Source organism: Balaenoptera ricei, chromosome 12, assembly GCF_028023285.1.
Source record: "Balaenoptera ricei isolate mBalRic1 chromosome 12, mBalRic1.hap2, whole genome shotgun sequence".
NCBI lineage: Eukaryota > Metazoa > Chordata > Mammalia > Artiodactyla > Balaenopteridae > Balaenoptera > Balaenoptera ricei.
Genome location: NC_082650.1, coordinates 30,425,467 through 30,443,844, shown reverse-complemented (window position 1 = coordinate 30,443,844; position 18,378 = coordinate 30,425,467). Strand labels below are relative to the sequence as shown.

General features: G+C 40.0%; 1 long non-coding RNA gene across 1 annotated transcript; it reads right to left on the bottom strand.

Annotated features, from left to right (window-relative positions):
- Window positions 1-4,861: 4,861 nt before the first annotated feature.
- On the bottom strand, window positions 4,862-16,618 carry LOC132376268 (uncharacterized). Its single transcript, XR_009506261.1, has 2 exons — window positions 16,488-16,618; window positions 4,862-6,239 (listed from the first exon to the last, which is right to left on the bottom strand). It is a non-coding gene; the product is annotated as an uncharacterized LOC132376268 (long non-coding RNA).
- Between the last annotated feature and the right edge of the window lie 1,760 nt (window positions 16,619-18,378).

The following is an 18,378-nucleotide window of genomic DNA, read 5'->3' as shown; positions in this document are numbered from 1 at the left end:
AATACTTTTTCATTGCCTTGCAGTTCTTTATATGCACCCAGTACTAACGCTTAACATGATCCTGGCCACCAGGGCCAAATTGCAAAGTAAGAGCTTTCAGGGAAGCATTTTCCAAATTGTGCAGTCTGTTTTTATCCTTTCTGGATGGAGAAAGGGAAAGAGGGAAAAAAAGAGGGACTTCACATTCCCACCCAATGGCCTCCCAGTAATTTTCTTAGCCCAGCCTTAAGGAGGCCTTATCTGATGTAACACTCCCCTTTACTTTCTCAGGTCCAGCCCCAAGGCCTTCATGCCGAGCTCCCTCCTGCCTCAGTACTGCTCACACCTTCCCTGACTACAACATGTGAAATAACAAATCATGACCAATTTTATTTTCCTCACCCTGCTTCACACACTCAATCACCAGCAGATTAAAATAGACTTATTTGTTTCTTATCTTTTCCCCCTTCAGGTCAATGTATGCTCCACAACAATAAGACTCTGTCGTGTTTGCCTGTGCCTGGTACCTGGAGGGCATTCAATAAATAGTTATTGAATAAATGAATGAATGTATGTGTAGAATGGATATATCAATTTCAAGTGTCCTGTGTTCTTAGGAGCATTTAAAACATTAAAACTGTAAAGTAGTATGAGAACTACTGCTTTGGATTAAAAAAAAGTAATAATGCAAAATTCAGAGAGAGCATGAGGGGCTGAGCAGACAAAGATAAGGGCCACCATGGCAGGTAAAATGACAATTTCTAGTTGGATAACCAACTCCTCTCAGATCACCTAGGAATTTTCCAGTTATAGGGCCCCAAATCCTTCATCCAAGGCAATTCCTCAGTTTCAGGCAAACTGGGACAGGTGGCTACTCTGGCTTTTAGAGTCAGATGCCCACATGGATTTGAACTCCCCATTCACATTTATTAGCAATGTGACCTTGGGCAAGGCATACTTACTCTCTCTGATTTTAGTTTCTCATTTACAGTTGGGGTGGAAATATCTGGATCAAAGTTTTGTAGGGATTTCTTAAAAAGAACTGTACATAAACACTTACTACATTGCTTGGTACATAATGAATGCTGGATAAACAGCAAACGGTATTATTAAAGTACCTGACTTATAATTGGCATTCAATAAATGTTAGCTTAAAGATGAGGGAAGATGCTAATCCCAGTGTATTTTTTGTGTGTGTGTGAATGATGACTTTTCATATTATATCTCAAAAGATAAAGACGCTTCATGGTAAAATTTTGATACTAAATTTGCCATTCTGTTTGTAAAGCTTAATCACAATTTCATCTAGAAGAAAAGCATTTTTGTTCTCATAGTCTTCATTATTATTAAAAAAAAACTATGTAGTACAGTAAAAAAGAAAAAGAAAAATTATATGAGCATTTATAAAATATTATACATTTTAAAACATTACTTAAATTTTTTTTTACCTGTAAGTATAAATAATTCATTCAAGGTTCTTCAAATAAAGTTGGTATAGGCTGGGAATACCATATTTTAGGAAAGCATAATTTCCTCATCAACAAAAACAAATGTTCCAACTAGTTTTATAAACTAAAAGCCTTTAAAATAGTCACTTGGAGTTGATTTGGGGAAAAAAAGTTCTCTTGTCTGTTTCTGTTAATGCCCACATGAGTTTTACTAGTTGCAACTGAAATCACAGAAACCAGGGCTTGATGCTTAGCTGGCAAGAAGCCAGGATAATGAAATTAATAACATATGCTGAAGAACCCATTTGTAACAATTTTTCCATTAAAAAAATGAGGCAACTCAAAGTGACAGAGCTTTCTCCCTCTGACCCCAGCCCTGTATTTTCTTTTGCATTTAATATGTCTGAATGTTGAGGCTGATGATGGTTCTTCTGATGGTTCTTAGTTACTCTCACAATTCATATGACTTCACATTTAAGCAACCCTGTAGCTATTAGGCAGAAAATTTATTTCTGTTGTTGTTTTTGTAAGTTTTTTTTTTTTTTTTTTTCGGTCAGTTGAATTCTTTGTGTCTCTGCCAGCTAGAGACATTCCCCAGTTCAGAACGAAGCCCTGTGCTAGGAACACTTGTTAAAATGGTCTTGGTTGTCTTGGCTGGTCTAATCTGTCAGCAGCCTGTCATGGGACGCTTCTGCAGGTAATTCTAAAATCACAGAGTTCATGACCAAAGGTACACACATCTCAAGAAGACCCTCTGAAGTCCTCTTTCAGAATTTCTCTGCCCTCACTTTATGCACATTGCTAGCAAGCCTGGTAATCAAATTTGCAAACGTTAATAAATCAGGGGTGGCAAATTAGGAGGAAAGAAACAAGTAGACTAATAGCAACAAAAAGCAATACCCGACAGCTAAGCAGGAGTCAGAGACGTGCTAAAACCAGGCACAGGAAAAATACAGTGCTCTCTCACTACTAGAAGAAGAAATTTACCAACTCAGCAGTTTGGGAAGACATCACAGGATAGTGTATGGCGATACGTATTCATGTAGATAAGCCTGAGTCATAAGGAAACATCAAGTTCAGTATTCACTGTTGAAGAATGTGGGCAAGACTATCATTCACCTTTCCACCATTGTTAAAATAAAGATAGGCATATAGATACATAGATAGATATCTTTATTACAAAGCTTCTCATATATTATAAATGTGTTTGTGTGATTGTATGTGCATATAACATATTTAGAGGAACACATATCAATAATGGGTCTCTCTGGGCAGAGTGCTAGAGGGTTAAAAGAAAAGAGAGTCACAGCTTCATATAATTCTGCTTTGATAAAGTTTTCAAAATGAGCATGTTCACTTTTCTAATAAAAATATTTAAATATTTTCTAAGAAGGCTAAAGCATTATTGCATTTTTACGCATGAACACTTTGTCAGCCTGTAAGTCAACAAGATCCTAAGAGACAGAGTCAATATCACTTCTCCCTACACACATATGTTGTACATTGTACTGTGCCGTGTCCCTGTATGAGATCTCTGGTCTGTATGCCCAGAGGAAACTATAGATAGATCTAGTTCTGTTTCTCAAGGAACTAATAATTGAGTAAGAAGCTGAGAGGATAAGAAAAGCTTGATGTGTGGAATGAGGGGAGAGAGACTTAGAGCATGTGGCCTTGCGGACCAGTCAGGACAGGTGCAGCCAAGGAGGATGCTGAAATCGTCCAGTGGAAGCAGGGGAGCATCGGGGAATGATGAGAGAGGGCAAAAGGGTGTTGCCAAAGGGATGACAGGGAGAGATTTGAAAACAAACTGCAGTGATGTTAAAGTGTTGCAGAGGTCAGAGGCATCCACACAGTGGCTCCCTGTTTGGGGTCTAGCTTGTTCCATTTAAGGTAGTCTTAATGAACACAAATACCACAAAAAGTCTTCCACTGTGTACCCGTAGACTTACTCCTACCCGCGCCCAACCCTTCTCTGTGACTCAACTCCCCCAGCTACTACCAGACACTAGGGCCCTTGAAGGCAGCACCAAGCCATTGCAAGGCCCAGATACATTTAACAAATGCTCATTTAATATATAATTTTTTTTTAATTTTATTATTTATTTATTTATTTATTTATTTATTATTTATTTAATTTTTGGCTGTGTTGGGTCTTCGTTTCTGTGCGAGGGCTTTCTCTAGTTGAGGTAAGTGGGGGTCACTCTTCATTGCGGTGCATGGGCTTCTCACTATCGTGGCCTCTCTTGTTGTGGAGCACAGGCTCCAGACACGCAGGCTCAGTAGTTGTGGCTCATGGGCCTAGTTGCTCTGCGGCATGTGGGATCTTCCCAGACCAGGGCTCGAACCCGTGTCCCCTGAATTGGCAGGCAGATTCTCAACTCCTGCGCCACCAGGGAAGCCCCCAATATATAATTTTTAAGAAAGCATTGATAACTTGTAAAGGGTCTACTTAGTAATTCTGCCAAGTACCTTGCATACAGGGTACTGAATGTCGGTTTCTCCCTCATGAGCTATTCTTTCTTCCTCTTTTGAAATCAGGAATAAACAATGACAAAATTCAACCAAGGATCCTTCCTAATCAAAAAGGAAGGCCATAACATTTGGCTTAAGGGTCTTATGTATGTGTCCGTCACTCTATTTGAAAAATAAGAAGGATGGAGAGGCATACCATGTTCTTGAGGGGTTTCCCTCCACTCTCCTGACATCTGGGACTTTACATGACTGTATCGGGTGGGTGGGGTGAAGGGAGAAGTGATATTTAATTGCAGATTGTCATGATATTGAGTAGTAGACCTGTTCATTATCTCTAATTCCTGCAGGGGGGAGGAATGAAAGGAAGAGGACAGGCAAACCGAATGACATTAAAAGTCACTGAATTGGCATCCAGAATTACCTAAAGGGGACACAAAACTGGGACTGTGATGAATAATGTGACAGTGGGCAAACAGGTTATAGATACTTAATGTCACAACATATAATTGAGAGAAAGAGTAAAAAGCAAGGCGATAAGCAGGGCATCATGTAACAAAATACAAACGGAAAGAAGGATCCGTGGCACAACACTCAGTGTATGGAGGCTAAAAACTCAAAATTTCTTAAATATTTTCATAAAGTCCTTAAAAATCATACTAGAAAAATAAAACCTAATTTTTCAAGTTGTTGAGAAAGAAAAGGGACAATTACTGTTAACTGGGACATTAATGTAGTCAGAATGCAATAATAATGTGTGAGATGATAAACCAACCTAGGAGCAAATTAGGAATTTTCACAAACCAGAAGAAATCTGGAAACTGTCAACGTGAGGAAGTTTTCTATGAGTTCTATGCAAAAGGAATCTATGGCAACCAAAGACAATCAATGTAGGAAGAAGGAGAATTGAAGAAAAGAAGCAGAATCAAAGGCGGCTTCATTGCCAAAGACAAGAAAAGCTAGAATACATTTCCAAATTTCTATATTCAATACTAACAAATACAGTATGATGTACCAGGCACCCTTCACAGTACCCTACAGGTGTGAGATCATGAACCCACAAAACAACCCTATACAACAGTTACACTATGAGTATCATCCCCAGATGAAACGGGTGGATGAAGAAACTGAAACCCCGAAGTTTAGGTATTTTTTTCAAGATAATCAGCTGGTAAATGGGAGAGCAAATCTGAACTCAGTATCCATGCTTTTAACCTCTATGCTGTATTAACCAACATTTGCCCTCAGCACAGTCTGGAAGGCTAGCACATTTTTGTCATTCAAACACATGCACATAATGATCACTACTGTATATTAGATCTAACGTCCTCCAGTGATCACCCAATTATTAAGTTGCCCTTATTTAAATATGTTTATCCTCCTCTCTTTTTCTCTTCATTCATAAAGCAAGCATTTATTGACTGTTTATTCTCTCCATAGATGTATGTTTGGCTCCATGGGAAACACAAAAGTTGTAGAATGTAGTTTCTGCTTTCAAAGACTGTGTACTAACCGAAGAAGGCAGCTACTGGAACAATCTCTACATTTCAGTGGCTTCTCACAATAAAATGTTACTTTCCCCATGCTGGTGAGGCTTGCATGGACGGGGAGACAGAATTCAGGACTCTGCTCCAGAGTTGATTAGAAGGGCACTTTCTTCCTCCTGGTTTCTGCCCTCCTTCAGGAGCCAGCTCCATTCAGCTTCTTGGTGGGAAAAGAAAGGAGAATCACCTTTGGGAGGCTGGTAAGCGTCAGGCAAGAGGGGCACACCTGGGCGGCACTCCCATTCCATTGGCCATCTCTCAGGAGTAAAATTACACGGGACGGGAAGACATGCTCAAAGTGAGCCAAGAAATGTTGCTGCAGCCCAAAGTCGGGAAAAGACTCTGCTGGCTTTTACATTTGGTACCAAACATGCATCAGTGAGAATTTAGAAACGAAAGTAGAAACTGCTGTAGGATGTTCAATTGGGAAGGGATTTAATATAATGATCAGAGATTTACAAAACCAATGGAAGAGTGGATTACACAAAGGCCAAAGAAGTTGCTGCTAATGTTCAGGAAATCAGGAAGCGCAGGCATCTCAGGGAGATGACTTGCTGATGACTTCACTGCCTGTAGCCCTCAAGTAGGTGGTTTCCAGGAAATGCTGGCAAAATCCTCACATCTGTCTTCTGGCCCTCTGCTGAAGTCCATATGCCTTCTGGCCACGGCCAAGCAGTGATGGTTCTTCCTCTCTTTCCCAGGCAAATCTCACACAGAGACCTCAATTCCCAGACCTTAAACAGGAGGCTGGTGGCAAGGACATCCGGGAAACGTGGTTTTCAGGCCTTCAGCTCCTGCACTACAGGAAAGAACAAAGAAGGGTGTGGAAATGGTTCCAAGATGCCAATAGACAGCGCATGCAGAGGAAGCATTTTTGTTTTCTTTATAAAAGTTTCATTTTGGAAATGAGAAATGGAAAACTCTGTGTGTCAGAATCCTATGTATTAGAGCTACATTTATTCAGTCTTTCAGAGTTGTTAAACTCCCTTCTACTCTTCAGAGTCAGTTTTAAAAGTATATTAGGGAAGGTAACACATATTGCATTTGTATTTGAGAAACTGTGCTTTATTTGGGGATTAAGAGTGATTTGTTTCCTAAGAAGTTCTGAAGAGAACAAATAAATCTAAAAGTTATTAGCTTCAGCACAGATGCCATCTATCTACCATTACACTGATGGGCAGTAACCAGTCAATGAAATAAATCAATATTAACATGTAATCATTACCAGCAGCAGTGGTCTCAGTCCTGTCTCTAATTTTAGCTTCAGACTCCCAGGGAAAGGTTAGTTGTATCATGGACTCGGTGTTATCGGTGATTTGAGAGGAGATTGGGAGGGGGGTCTCTGCAATGGGCCTTGCTTAGTACAGTGAGGGATATATACATATATGTATATATATGTATATATATTAACTTTGCTTGAATTCTCTGGTTGTTATTATTTAAACCATAGTTTCAATTCAATTTTAATAGTTCTTGGTGACTTTGTTGCTTTATCACTCTCTGTGCTGAAGCAATCCCACAGCTTAGATGGTATCCTTAGGGAGGATTACAGTGAAGCAAGTAAGTTGCAGATCACTATGTGTAAATATAACAATCAGGAGTCTAGGGAAACACATAAATGTAAGCCTCTGCCTATGCCTGCATATAGAAATGGAGGTTGTGCAAAACCATTGGTGCAAATGTCACTTTCTGTTTGGTGAGCTTGGGCAAATGGTTCATAGGGCCTAATCAAGTTTGATAGCTCTAGGCATCAATGTGAGCAAACTCTAAGCATGTCTGCTTCAACTGTGTCTTCTATGGGGCTGAAGGCAGAATGGAAGCATTTTGCTTTTATTATGAATGATGAGTACATATTTGCTAATGTTTATTAGAAAAGAATAATAATAACTAACACATATAATGTGACTCTCAAATACTGGATAGGGACTATTATCCACATTTTACAGATGCATTCATCTGCAATGCAAATAAGTTAATAAGTTGCCCAAAGTCAGAGGTGGAATTAGTCTGGTTTCAAAGTCCAAGCTCTTTTATTTTAACTTTTTATTTTATATTGGAGTGTATCCAATTAACACTGTTGTGATAGTTTCAGGTGCATAGCAAAGCGACTCAACCATACATATACATGTATCCATTCTCTCCCAAAGTCCAAGCTCTTAATCAATATGATGATATATGGTCCACAACTGTAGTTATTTTGATTGCCTCAGTGCACATGAATCATCTGCCTAAGTGTCCAGAAATATCATCCTTGCTGAAGAAGTTTTTATAGGAAGAGATGAAATCAGCTACCATATCTTTTTTTTTTTTTTAATAAATTTACTTATTTATGTTTGGTTGCGTTGGGTCTTCATTGCTGCGCGGGCTTTCCCTACTTGCGGTGAGTGGGGGCTATTCTTCATTGTGGTGTGCGGGCTTCTCATTGCAGTGGCTTCTCTTGTTGAGGAGCACAAGCTCTAGGCGCATGGACTTCAGTAGTTGTGGCATGTGGGCTAAGTAGTTGTAGCTCGCGGGCTCTAGAGCACAGGCTCAGTAGTTGTGGTGCACGGGCTTAGTTGCTCCGCGGCATGTTGGATCTCCCCTGACCAGGGCTCGAACCTGTGTCCCCTGCATTGGCAGGCAGATTCTTAATCATTGTGCCACCAGGGAAGTCCCCTATCTTATCTATTTTCACAATCCTGAATTAAGGGAATAAAGCTAGTTCTCCCCTTGAGTGATTCCCCTCCTTGTTGAAAATGGTTGTTTTCCTATTACAATTGAAGTGCAAGCAGGGGTGGAGAATACGGGAGATAGCCTTTAGTGAGACTTTCTCCAGGAACACATTATGAATTAGAACACTAATATGAAAAGTTATCTTAGAGAGTCAAGGTAATTCTAGGCCATGACTTTATAATTTCATCGTGAATCTATTTATCTATCTATCTATAATTTTAATGCAAATCTATGTCTATCTAATATGCTAATTGGAAGGCACTATTAGTAATAGGAAGAGATTGGAATCAACATAAATGTCTACTAATAGTGTAGTTGTTAAGTAAATGATAGTATATACTAATAATGAAATGTGTAATTTAAAAATTAAAGACGGACTCTATATATTAAGGGAAAGATATTTGGAATATACCATTTAGGTATAAAGCAAGGTTGAGAGAAATGAATATATTGTGTTACCATTTATATAAAAAAGATAAGAAAAGAGAGGAGTTGTAACTATTGGCTTACACAGGCATAAAATTTTTCTGGAAAAATAAACAAGAAAATAGTGATAGATGTTGCCTAGGAGGTTATAGGAACTGAGAAGATAGAGAATAGGGTGGAAGAAGGACTCTTCACTATATGCCTTTATATCTTTTAAAATGTCTGAACCATGGAAATATGTTCCATATATTTAAAACTGATTAAAAATTTAAAAGAATTATTTATTGAATGCTTTGGTATAGACTACTATAGCTAGGTGCTCTGGATGGTGGGTGATAGAAGAGACAAGATTCTCAAAATCTTGATTTGGGCAAAAAAAGCATACACCACTTAACACTTAGCAAGCAACATATAAGGAAACACAAATTAGAACACAACAAACTGCTGCCACAGGTGCTGTGGGTGTGCAGAACAGTGGCATGCAGAGAATGTGCTGAGCATAATCAGAGATGTCTTCCTGAGGGAATTGAATTGCAGGCCTTGGTTTGCGAGAACAGAGATATGGTGTCATAAACAGTGTGGCCTTGAACATGCAGCATTATGGTAACTACCATCAAGTGTGGAGAACCAAACGAAAGTCTTTAAAGTCATGGAGTGAGATTGAGATGCTGGTGCTTGAAGAGGGTGGAACACTAGTGGCTTGAGTCTTGAATCACAAGAACAAAAGAAAGGGGCCATATTCATCTTATTTACGTAAGAGCTGAGCTTGGTCTTGGTTTATATTTATTTTCTACCCTGCTATCTAACTGGGTTCTATTATTGTTTGTAATAGCTTTCAATCAACTCTCTTAGGCATTCCAGGTACATATTTATATCATTTACAAAAGGTAATCATTTTACTTCTTCCTTTCCAATTTTTATGTCTCTGGTTTCTTTCTCTATTTTACTCACATTGGCTGGTACCTCCAATACAATTTTGAATAACTGTAGTGTACTTTCTTCTTCTTAATTTAGAGGGAATCTTCTAGCTGGCTATTACATAAGATATACTCCTTCATGTTAAGGAGCAATTAAGTTATGTTAACTAAGTCCTTAAGGTTTGTTTTGTTTTGTTTTTTTAATAAGAGTGGATATTGAATTATGTTAAATATCTTTTCAGAATCTATGGAAATAATATTTTTCTCTTTTAGATCAATGAATACAATGTATTATAATATCAATAATAGATTTACATTATTGAACCATCCTTGCATTTCTGGAGTTATCTTCACTAGATTATAATGTTCTCTTCTTTTAGGATGTTGCTATATTCTTTTTGTCAATATTTTATTCAAAAGTTTTACAGTGACATTCATAAATGAGAGAGCCATACAGTTTTCTGTCAGAGGATATAGTAAACAGACTTTAAATGAACTGCCAGTGTTGATGTCCTTGTATGATTAACTTCCCTTGATTGTGAGATGGATACATGACTTGCTTCTAACCAACAGAATATGGCAAAGGTGATGGGATATAACTCTCATACTTACATTACCTTAAATAAATCCCCATGTTGCTAACAAATTTTTTTTTAGAGTCTTTTCCTCTATTGATGGCTTTGTAAAGGCAAATTGCCATGAATTCTACAGCCACAAAGAAGTGAATTCTGCTGAAAACCTAAATGATCTTGGAAACAGATTTTTCCCTAATCAGGCATCCATTTAAGAATGCATCATAGATGATATGTTTATGGCAGAGAACCCCACTAAGACATGCCTGGGCTCCTGACCCATGGAAAATATGAGATTTTAAATGTGTGTTGTTTCAGGCTGCTAAATTTGTGATAATTTATTATGCAGTGCAAAAACTAATACAGGGATAGTCCTTATTAGTCTTTGTCATAAAGGTATGTTTATCTTTAAATTTTCTCTTTGAGTAAGCTGTTGCTAAGAACTTTCTAATTTCCTGGGGGGGTGCATTTTCTTGTTGCTTTTGTCAATTTCTAGTTTCACTGCATTGTGATCAGGGAATGTTTTCTGTATTAATTTTACTTTTTGGGGTATACTAAGATTTTCTTTCTTGTCCAGTATGATTGATGTCTGTGAAAGGTTTACGGGCACTTGAAAATAAGATGGATTCTCTATTTTCATGGTTTAGTATTTGATATACGTATATCATGTGACTTCTGACATTAAATATTGCTGTTAAGATCTATGAGAGAAGAATGATTTGTTTTTCTCCCATTTGAGTGATATCTTTTCCCGGCTGCACAAAGGATTTTTTTAAGTCTAGTAACTTTACTAAAAATATTCAGGTGTTGAATATCCATAACAGCTGACCTGCTCTTTATATTTATATTCAAGTGCTTTTTATTTTAGAAATGTTTTCTTGAATTGTATCTTTCAATATTTGATCTATTCCATTTTACCTCTTTTGTAGACTCCAATTATGCATATGGTATATTTCCTTTTCCTATTTTCTATTACCAACATTTTCTCTCTAACTCTTTTTAACTATTTCAATTGTATTTTGTTTATTTTTGTCATTCCTCTTATGTGTCCATTACTGTTTTTTCTCCAATGTTTATTCACTTTTTTGAAAAATAAATTTATTTATTTATTTATTTATTTTTGGCTAAGTTGGGTCTTTGTTGCTGCACGTGGGCTTTCTCTAGTTGTGGTGAGTGGGGGCTACTCTTTGTTGCGGTGCGCGGGCTCCCCATTGCGGTGGCTTCTCTTTTTGCGGAGCACGGGCTCTAGGCCTGCAGGCTTCAGTAGTTGTGGCATGAGGGCTTCAGTAGTTGTGGCTCGTGGGCTTAGTTGCTCCTCGGCACGTGGGATCCTCCTGGACCAGGGCTTGAACCCGTGTCCCCTGCATTGGCAGGCAGATTCTTAACCACTGTGCCACCAGGGAAGCCCTTTATTCACTTCTGAGGTCCTTCTAACTCCTTCCTCATTTGTTGATGTTTTATTTTTCTTGCATTCGTATTGAATTATGCTACTTTAACTGCTACTATTATTTCTCTTCTATTCCCCAAATTCTTGCTCTTCTGTTTTGTCATCATTCACTTAAAAAATTTCTATAGCAAAATATTTGTTTAAAATTTAGTCTGTTCCGGGGCTTCCCTGGTGGCGCAGTGGTTGAGAATCTGCCTGCCAATGCAGGGGACATGGGTTCGAGCCCTGGTCTGGGAAGATCCCACATGCCGCGGAGCAACTGGGCCCGTGAGCCACAACTACTGAGCCTGAGCGTCTGGAGCCTGTGCTCCGCAACAAGAGAGGCCGCGACAGTGAGAGGCCCGCGCCCCGCGATGAAGAGTGGTCCCCACTCGCCGCAACTGGAGAAAGCCCTCACACAGAAACGAAGACCCAACACAGCCAAAAATAAAAATAATAAATAAATAATAAATAAATAAATAAAAATTAAAAAAAAAATTTAGTCTGTTCCATGACAACATTTTTTTTAACCTGGCAAGTGGTTTGTTAATAGAATTTGTTGCTTGTTTCCTCCTTTATTTTTATGGTTTCTCTGCATAGATGTGTGCTAACTACTTCTTTTTTTTTTTTAATTATTATATAAATTCAGTGTTTGTGGCCCTGTTATACTAAGAGTTTCCTGTAGGCGGAGTGGGACAAGGTAGCACTCTAGAGTAGCTGTTTTATTTGTTTGTTTGTTTGTTTGTTTTCTTCATAACACAGATCCTGCCTTATCCCCAGTTACTACAAACCTACGTTGCTTCATGAAGATATGGCTTTCTGTATGGTTCTTTTTTGTAACTCTTTCTCTTTTTCTGACTTAATCATTCTCTGTGGTGAGGGATGAGAAATGGTGGTTTCTGCTTTTAACTAGCTCACTCCTGTTTCTGTACCCTCTTTTGAAGATATAGGCAAACATTTTGACCCTCATGTGTAACTGTCCCCTTCATGAAGTTGTTTGGTGGACACTATTGTAGATATGCATTCAGAAATCTGCCACCATCATGTTCTGACTCTGCACTGTTCTCCACTTCCTTCTCTACAGCTTCCGTGTAAACACTACCACTTTGGCAAGCTTTAGAAATTTTCTGACTCCAAATGTTATCAGAAATGAAATGTATGCTTTTATATTTAATTTTGCTTGTTTTCTTTTTGATAGTACCCAAAAATAAAAGTGGAGAATCCTGACTATAAATTGCCATGTTCATATCAAAAGTCATTAAGGGCTCCTTGAGTGACTTCTGATCAGCTACCTCTAGGAAAGTTACATCACCTCTACAGAGTAACAGTATATTTACTGTATCATGGCAAACATCTGGTTTTATTTATTTTTTTATTTTTTCTGTCCTGCTTCCTCTCCCTCATACTGTGATTATGATGGGGCCATCAATTGCATTACTATACTTCCTGAATACAAGGGTAGGCACATAATTTTATCCCTTTAAGCAAAGTACTTAGCCCAGTTTAGGCATATGACCCAAGCAGCATCAATCAGAGTTCTTTAGGGAGATTATTATAGAGAGTGAGAGGAAATGATTTTTTTTTTTTCTTTCCAGATTTCAAGCTATACAAATCCTAGTTGAATAAGTGAATAGATGGCTCCTCAGTGCTATGAAGAAAATAAAGCAGGCATAGGCGATAGAAAGTGACAGGATGGCAGTGGCTCTTTTAGATATTGGAGACAGAAAGGTACTCTCTAAGGGAGTGACATTAAGTGATACAAACCTCACAGGAAAGAATAAGTCCAGCAAAGACTTGTAGAAGAATATTCCAGGAAGTGGGACTACCAAGTATAAAGGCTTCAAAATGGAAACAAACTGGAGGAAGAGCAAGAAGTCCAGAGTGGCTGGAGTGGACTGAGGGCAGAGGAAAGTGTTAGAACATGAGCCTGGAGAAAAAGGCAGTGGTTGGAAGAGGTAAGGCCTCGCAGGCCATACGAAAGAGCTTGGATTTTATTCTTGCTATCATGGGATGCTATTGGCAGACTTTTTTTTTTTTTTTTTTTTAAAGCTTTTCTTTTTTATTTTTTTAATTTTTATTTATTTATTTATGGCTGTGTTGGATCTTCATTTCTGTGCGAGGGCTTTCTCTAGTTGTGGCAAGTGGGGTCCACTCTTCATCGCAGTGCGTGGGCCTCTCATTATCGCGTCCTCTCTTGTTGCGGAGCACAGGCTCCAGACGCTCAGGCTCAGTAATTGTGACTCACGGGCCTAGTTGCTCTGTGGCATGTGGGATCCTCCCAGACCAGGGCTCGAACCCGTGTCCCCTGCGTTGACAGGCAGATTCTCAACCACTGCGCCACCAGGGAAGCCCCTGGCAGACTTTTAAGCAGGGTGAGATATGAACTTATTTGTTTTAAAAGGTCACTCTGACTGTTCTCCTGAGAATAGGTTCCAGGAGGACAAGAATGGAATTTGGGAGACCAGTAAGGAGGAAGTTCCTGCATTCATTTAAAAGGTGATGGGCGTGTGAACTAACAATCCAGCATTCAACTAGAGATAAGGTTGTTTCCCTTGAGAAACGAATTTAACAAAGTGTCAGGAATGTCCCACCACCATCATTGCGGGGCGCTTTCCCTAGTCTTTGGCCACTGTGTAGCCACGGGGGACCAATGAAATGGTCAGTTCACTTCCCAAGGGCTTTGATGAATGCTTGTTTAATGTCGCCTCCAGAAGCTTCTGGTAGGGGCAAATACAGGATACGGATATTCCCCCAAGGTAACATTACACGGTATCTTCAATTGTTACCTTCCATTCTATTTTCCATCTTGATTTATGCTCTGCTCTAAGTCTACCCAGACTCACCAGAAAGGGTTATACAATGAGCACAGATTACAACATAGTTTAAGTAACTCAACGCCAACATAGAGTGTCTGATATTTCCTGCCACTTGATAAAATTTAGTAATACAACCCCTCTCATTATAAAAGTCTCACAGATGAAGTCCTTATACAGTAAGTCAAACCAACTTTTTTCCCATAAATAAATTTAATCCCCCCAAAACAAATCTTCCCTCCCTTGATCCCACTGGGAGATGAAGATCTGCAATATTAAAGTCTTCATACCAAAGCCATGCCCCTCTCCTTCTTCCCATTCTATTGCTGGAGCCTTTGTAGCAACTTCAGTAAATTACAAAGCTGGATCATTCCAACTTCAAACTTGGTATATTTTTTACTTTTCCAAAATTCCTTACAATGAAAGCACCCATAAGAACATTGCTAATCTAACCCCATATACAGTCAATACTGAATAATAAATCATTAAAGTGTCAATGTCATTATGCAATAGGAATGGTTTCTGGAATAAGAGCCTTGGACCCACAGATATCCTACAAAAGCCTCTCATCAAACTCTGAATAAATTTAACTCCAGACCATGGCCTCTAGGGGACCACATGATCTCATGCCCTACTCTCCAAACTCATCTTCTCATTTGACATGTCCAGAAACACAGAGAGTGGTCAATCCTTCCTAGTTTGCCCAGGACTTTCCTTATTTTAGCACTGAAAGTCCCAAGTCCTGAGAACCCCCTCAGTGATGGGCAAACTGGGATGAATGGTCACTCCACCACTGACTTGCCTGCTTCTTCTCACACACGCAGGCTGGTTTCTCAGCACAAAACTTTCCTCTCCCAGGTGTTTCTCTGGCTCACTCCTTCTCATCATATAAATAATTGTATCCTCCTCTAGCATAAAAACTCCATGAAATATTTATTCCTCTCTACTCTATCCCAACTGAACATTGCCTAACACACGGCAGACTTCTCCCAAAGATTTGCTGAGTAAATGAATCATTTTTTTATTCTATTCTAGACTTTATGTCCTAAACCATAGGCACCCTAATCATCACTACCAACACAAACGGCAATTTCATTCATTCATTCAACAATCTAAAATTTCAGAACTAGTAAAATTTTATGGACTATGGCAAGCCAGCAAGTGGGGGAAGTCAGTGAATTCAGTTAGTCTCTGATGAAAGGCTTAACCAGATGGACAAACCATTTAACTGGTACTTAATGAAGAGACTGCATCCTTCATGTCCTTTTGGAGCTGTTATGACTCATCTTCCCTTCTCTAACATGAATTAGTCCTTTGAAATGGGGATGCCTTCCATAAATATTGCCTGTAGTCCTGCACAGGGCAGAAGACTCACTGTGTCCTTGAACCCTTATTTGGAGCATACCCAGTACCAGATGCCTCAAAAAAGTTCCTAACATTTCCTCAAGTCCTGGATTTTTTGTTGCTATTTCTAAGATTTTCCAAAATAGAATTGCTCCCTGACCTACAGATTTGTTCAGCTCAAATTACTGCACCATTTAGAAACCCTCCCCTCTTCCTTTCTAATGTTCCAACAGTGTTCTTAGGCTCTTGAGCCACTTCTGGAAGCCCTATACACCGTAAGGATGGCAGATGATTTTATAATCTATGCCTCCACCTCCAAAGAATATCAGGCATGAGAGGCTGGGATGCAGAGAGTTCATCTTTTACTTTAAATTCCATTCTTATGTTGCCAGATATAAGGCTTGATATCTTGAAAGTCCCTCCGAGCAATGGATGACTGACCTCATTTATACACAGTGAAGGAAGTCAGAAAGAGAAAAACAAATATTGTATATTAACGCATATACGTGGAATCTGAAAAAAATGGTATAGATGATCTTATTCACAAAGCAGAAATAAAGACACAGATGTAGAGGACAAACATATGGTTACCAAGGGGGAAAGGGGGGAGTGGGATGAATTGGGAGATTGGGATTGACATAGACACACTATTGATACTATGTATAAAATAGATAACTAATGAGAACCTGCTGTACAGCACAGGGAACTCTACTCACGTATAGCTGATTCACTTTGCTGTACAGCAGAAACTAACACAACATTGTAAAGCAACTATACTCCAATAAAAAAAAACAAAAAACAAAAAAACTAATTGGAAGGAACCTCACCCAGACTCACCTCTCCTTAGCCTTACAGATAAACGGAGGGCTGGAGGCATGGAGATGCAGGGATCGGGTGGCTACCTTACTATACTTCCAGAAGGTTCTCTAATGACTCTGCCAGGAAGGTAGGTGGACCCCTGATGATAAGAAGATTGAAACAGTCTATTTTAAAATAGGCACCGGGAACCTGGCTACAGAATGTTTACTGTGTCGTCTCTTGGAGGTGACTCAGTGGGCAGGCATCTCCTGGAGGCCGGCCAGGAGAGCCTTTCTGGGAGTGACACTCACCACTTCCCACACCGCCTGCCTTCCTGCCGCCGAGCCTGCAGTGAAGGAGGAGAGTCGGCTAGTCTATCAAAGGCGCTATCAAAACCTTCGGGGGGCATGACAAAAAGGTCAAGGGCGAGATCACAGTTTATTTTCAAATTCTGTCTCTCAAAACCAGGTTTCTCCCTAAAACGCATGTTCCTCCTTGGAGGAAGAGTGTGATGTTGGTTTGTTGCTTGTGAAAAGATGCCCTTGTGTATCATTGTGATGGAAGCACTCTCACGGAGTGTAGGGCTTCCGTTGTTCAGGAGTGAGCCCTTCTTTCCCACCTGGCACAAGGCTGGAATTTCAAAGGTAGACCTCAGCCCCCCTTCCCTAGGGTCCCCCCTCAACAGGCCTCAATCCTCCTCCACCTCAGGGGCTCTGGTCCGGGCTGTAAGAAATGAAACCTATTTCCCAATGTGTTTTCTTTCTTTTTTAATAAAAATATCAAAGGCAGACTTATCAGTGGCTGAAGAAGGAAAGCTGTGGCAAAGGCTATTTTTTAACTGGAACATGCCCCGTGCTGTGCCACGCTCATCCAGGGGCGGCGGAAGATTGATGGCTGGACATGTGGAGGGAACTGCCACTGATTGAAATCAGACAACTGCAAGCTGTGAGGGGGGAGCCAGGGGAAACCATTCTAACCGCAGCCATCTAGTCTTAGCACATTCGAACAGGGTTTTTCCTCCGCCTGCCGTCTGCAGCCCAGAGCTCAGAGGAGCTCGGCAACAGGAGGCTGAGGGCAGAATGAGGGGCTGGGATAGCCTCCAGGCTGCACAAACCTCTGTGTCTCTACCCCACCTGCACCTTCGTAAAAAGCCCATGCGCATCAGAACCCCCCCCCCCCCCCCCGCCAATGACCCATCCCGGGCCTTAGGACTCCATAGGAAAAACAAGCAGTCCACTGTCACGAGCAGACAGGAGAGATAAAAATGATACACTCCACTGTTTCCCTGGCCTCAATCCCTGATGCTACCGTCCTTTAATTTGCTGCAGGATTCTTTTATTTGCTTGTCAATGGGCAGGGGCTGAGAGGAAGGAAGAGTCATGGGAAATTGTCAGGGCGTTACTTAGTACCCGTCACCAGGATCACAGCCAGAGTTCAGGGTTGTTAACAATTGTGCAGCTATGCACTTGAACTGAGACATTTTTATTTCATTAGGGGTGTCAGTTTACAGCCATTAGCTAAGCAGATTGGCCAGGACCGAAAGGCCTTTTTTGTGCCTTATCGCCAGATCTCGCTTCCATTATTCCCCTCTTTAAAGAAGAGAGAAAGGGAGGGAGAGCGGCTTTAAACACATTGTGTTTTGTGACTTGTCTCTATCCTCTGGCCCCAACAGTCTACAATAGGTTTTATTAGAAATGATTATTTAAATTCCTGCTCAGGACCCTATCGATCTACCATGTATAATGGTTCCCAGATCACGGAAAGTAGCAGAGAGGGTCTCCAATGGGCTGACATAATGTCAGTGACAATTCATTTTTTTGCCAGTTAGGATGCTGGTTTAATATCCTGAAAAAGGCACTTAACACCACCCTTTCATAACATCTGTCAGGGCCCGTCCAGTGGCCTGTTTCTCACACTGTGGGTCCCCAGG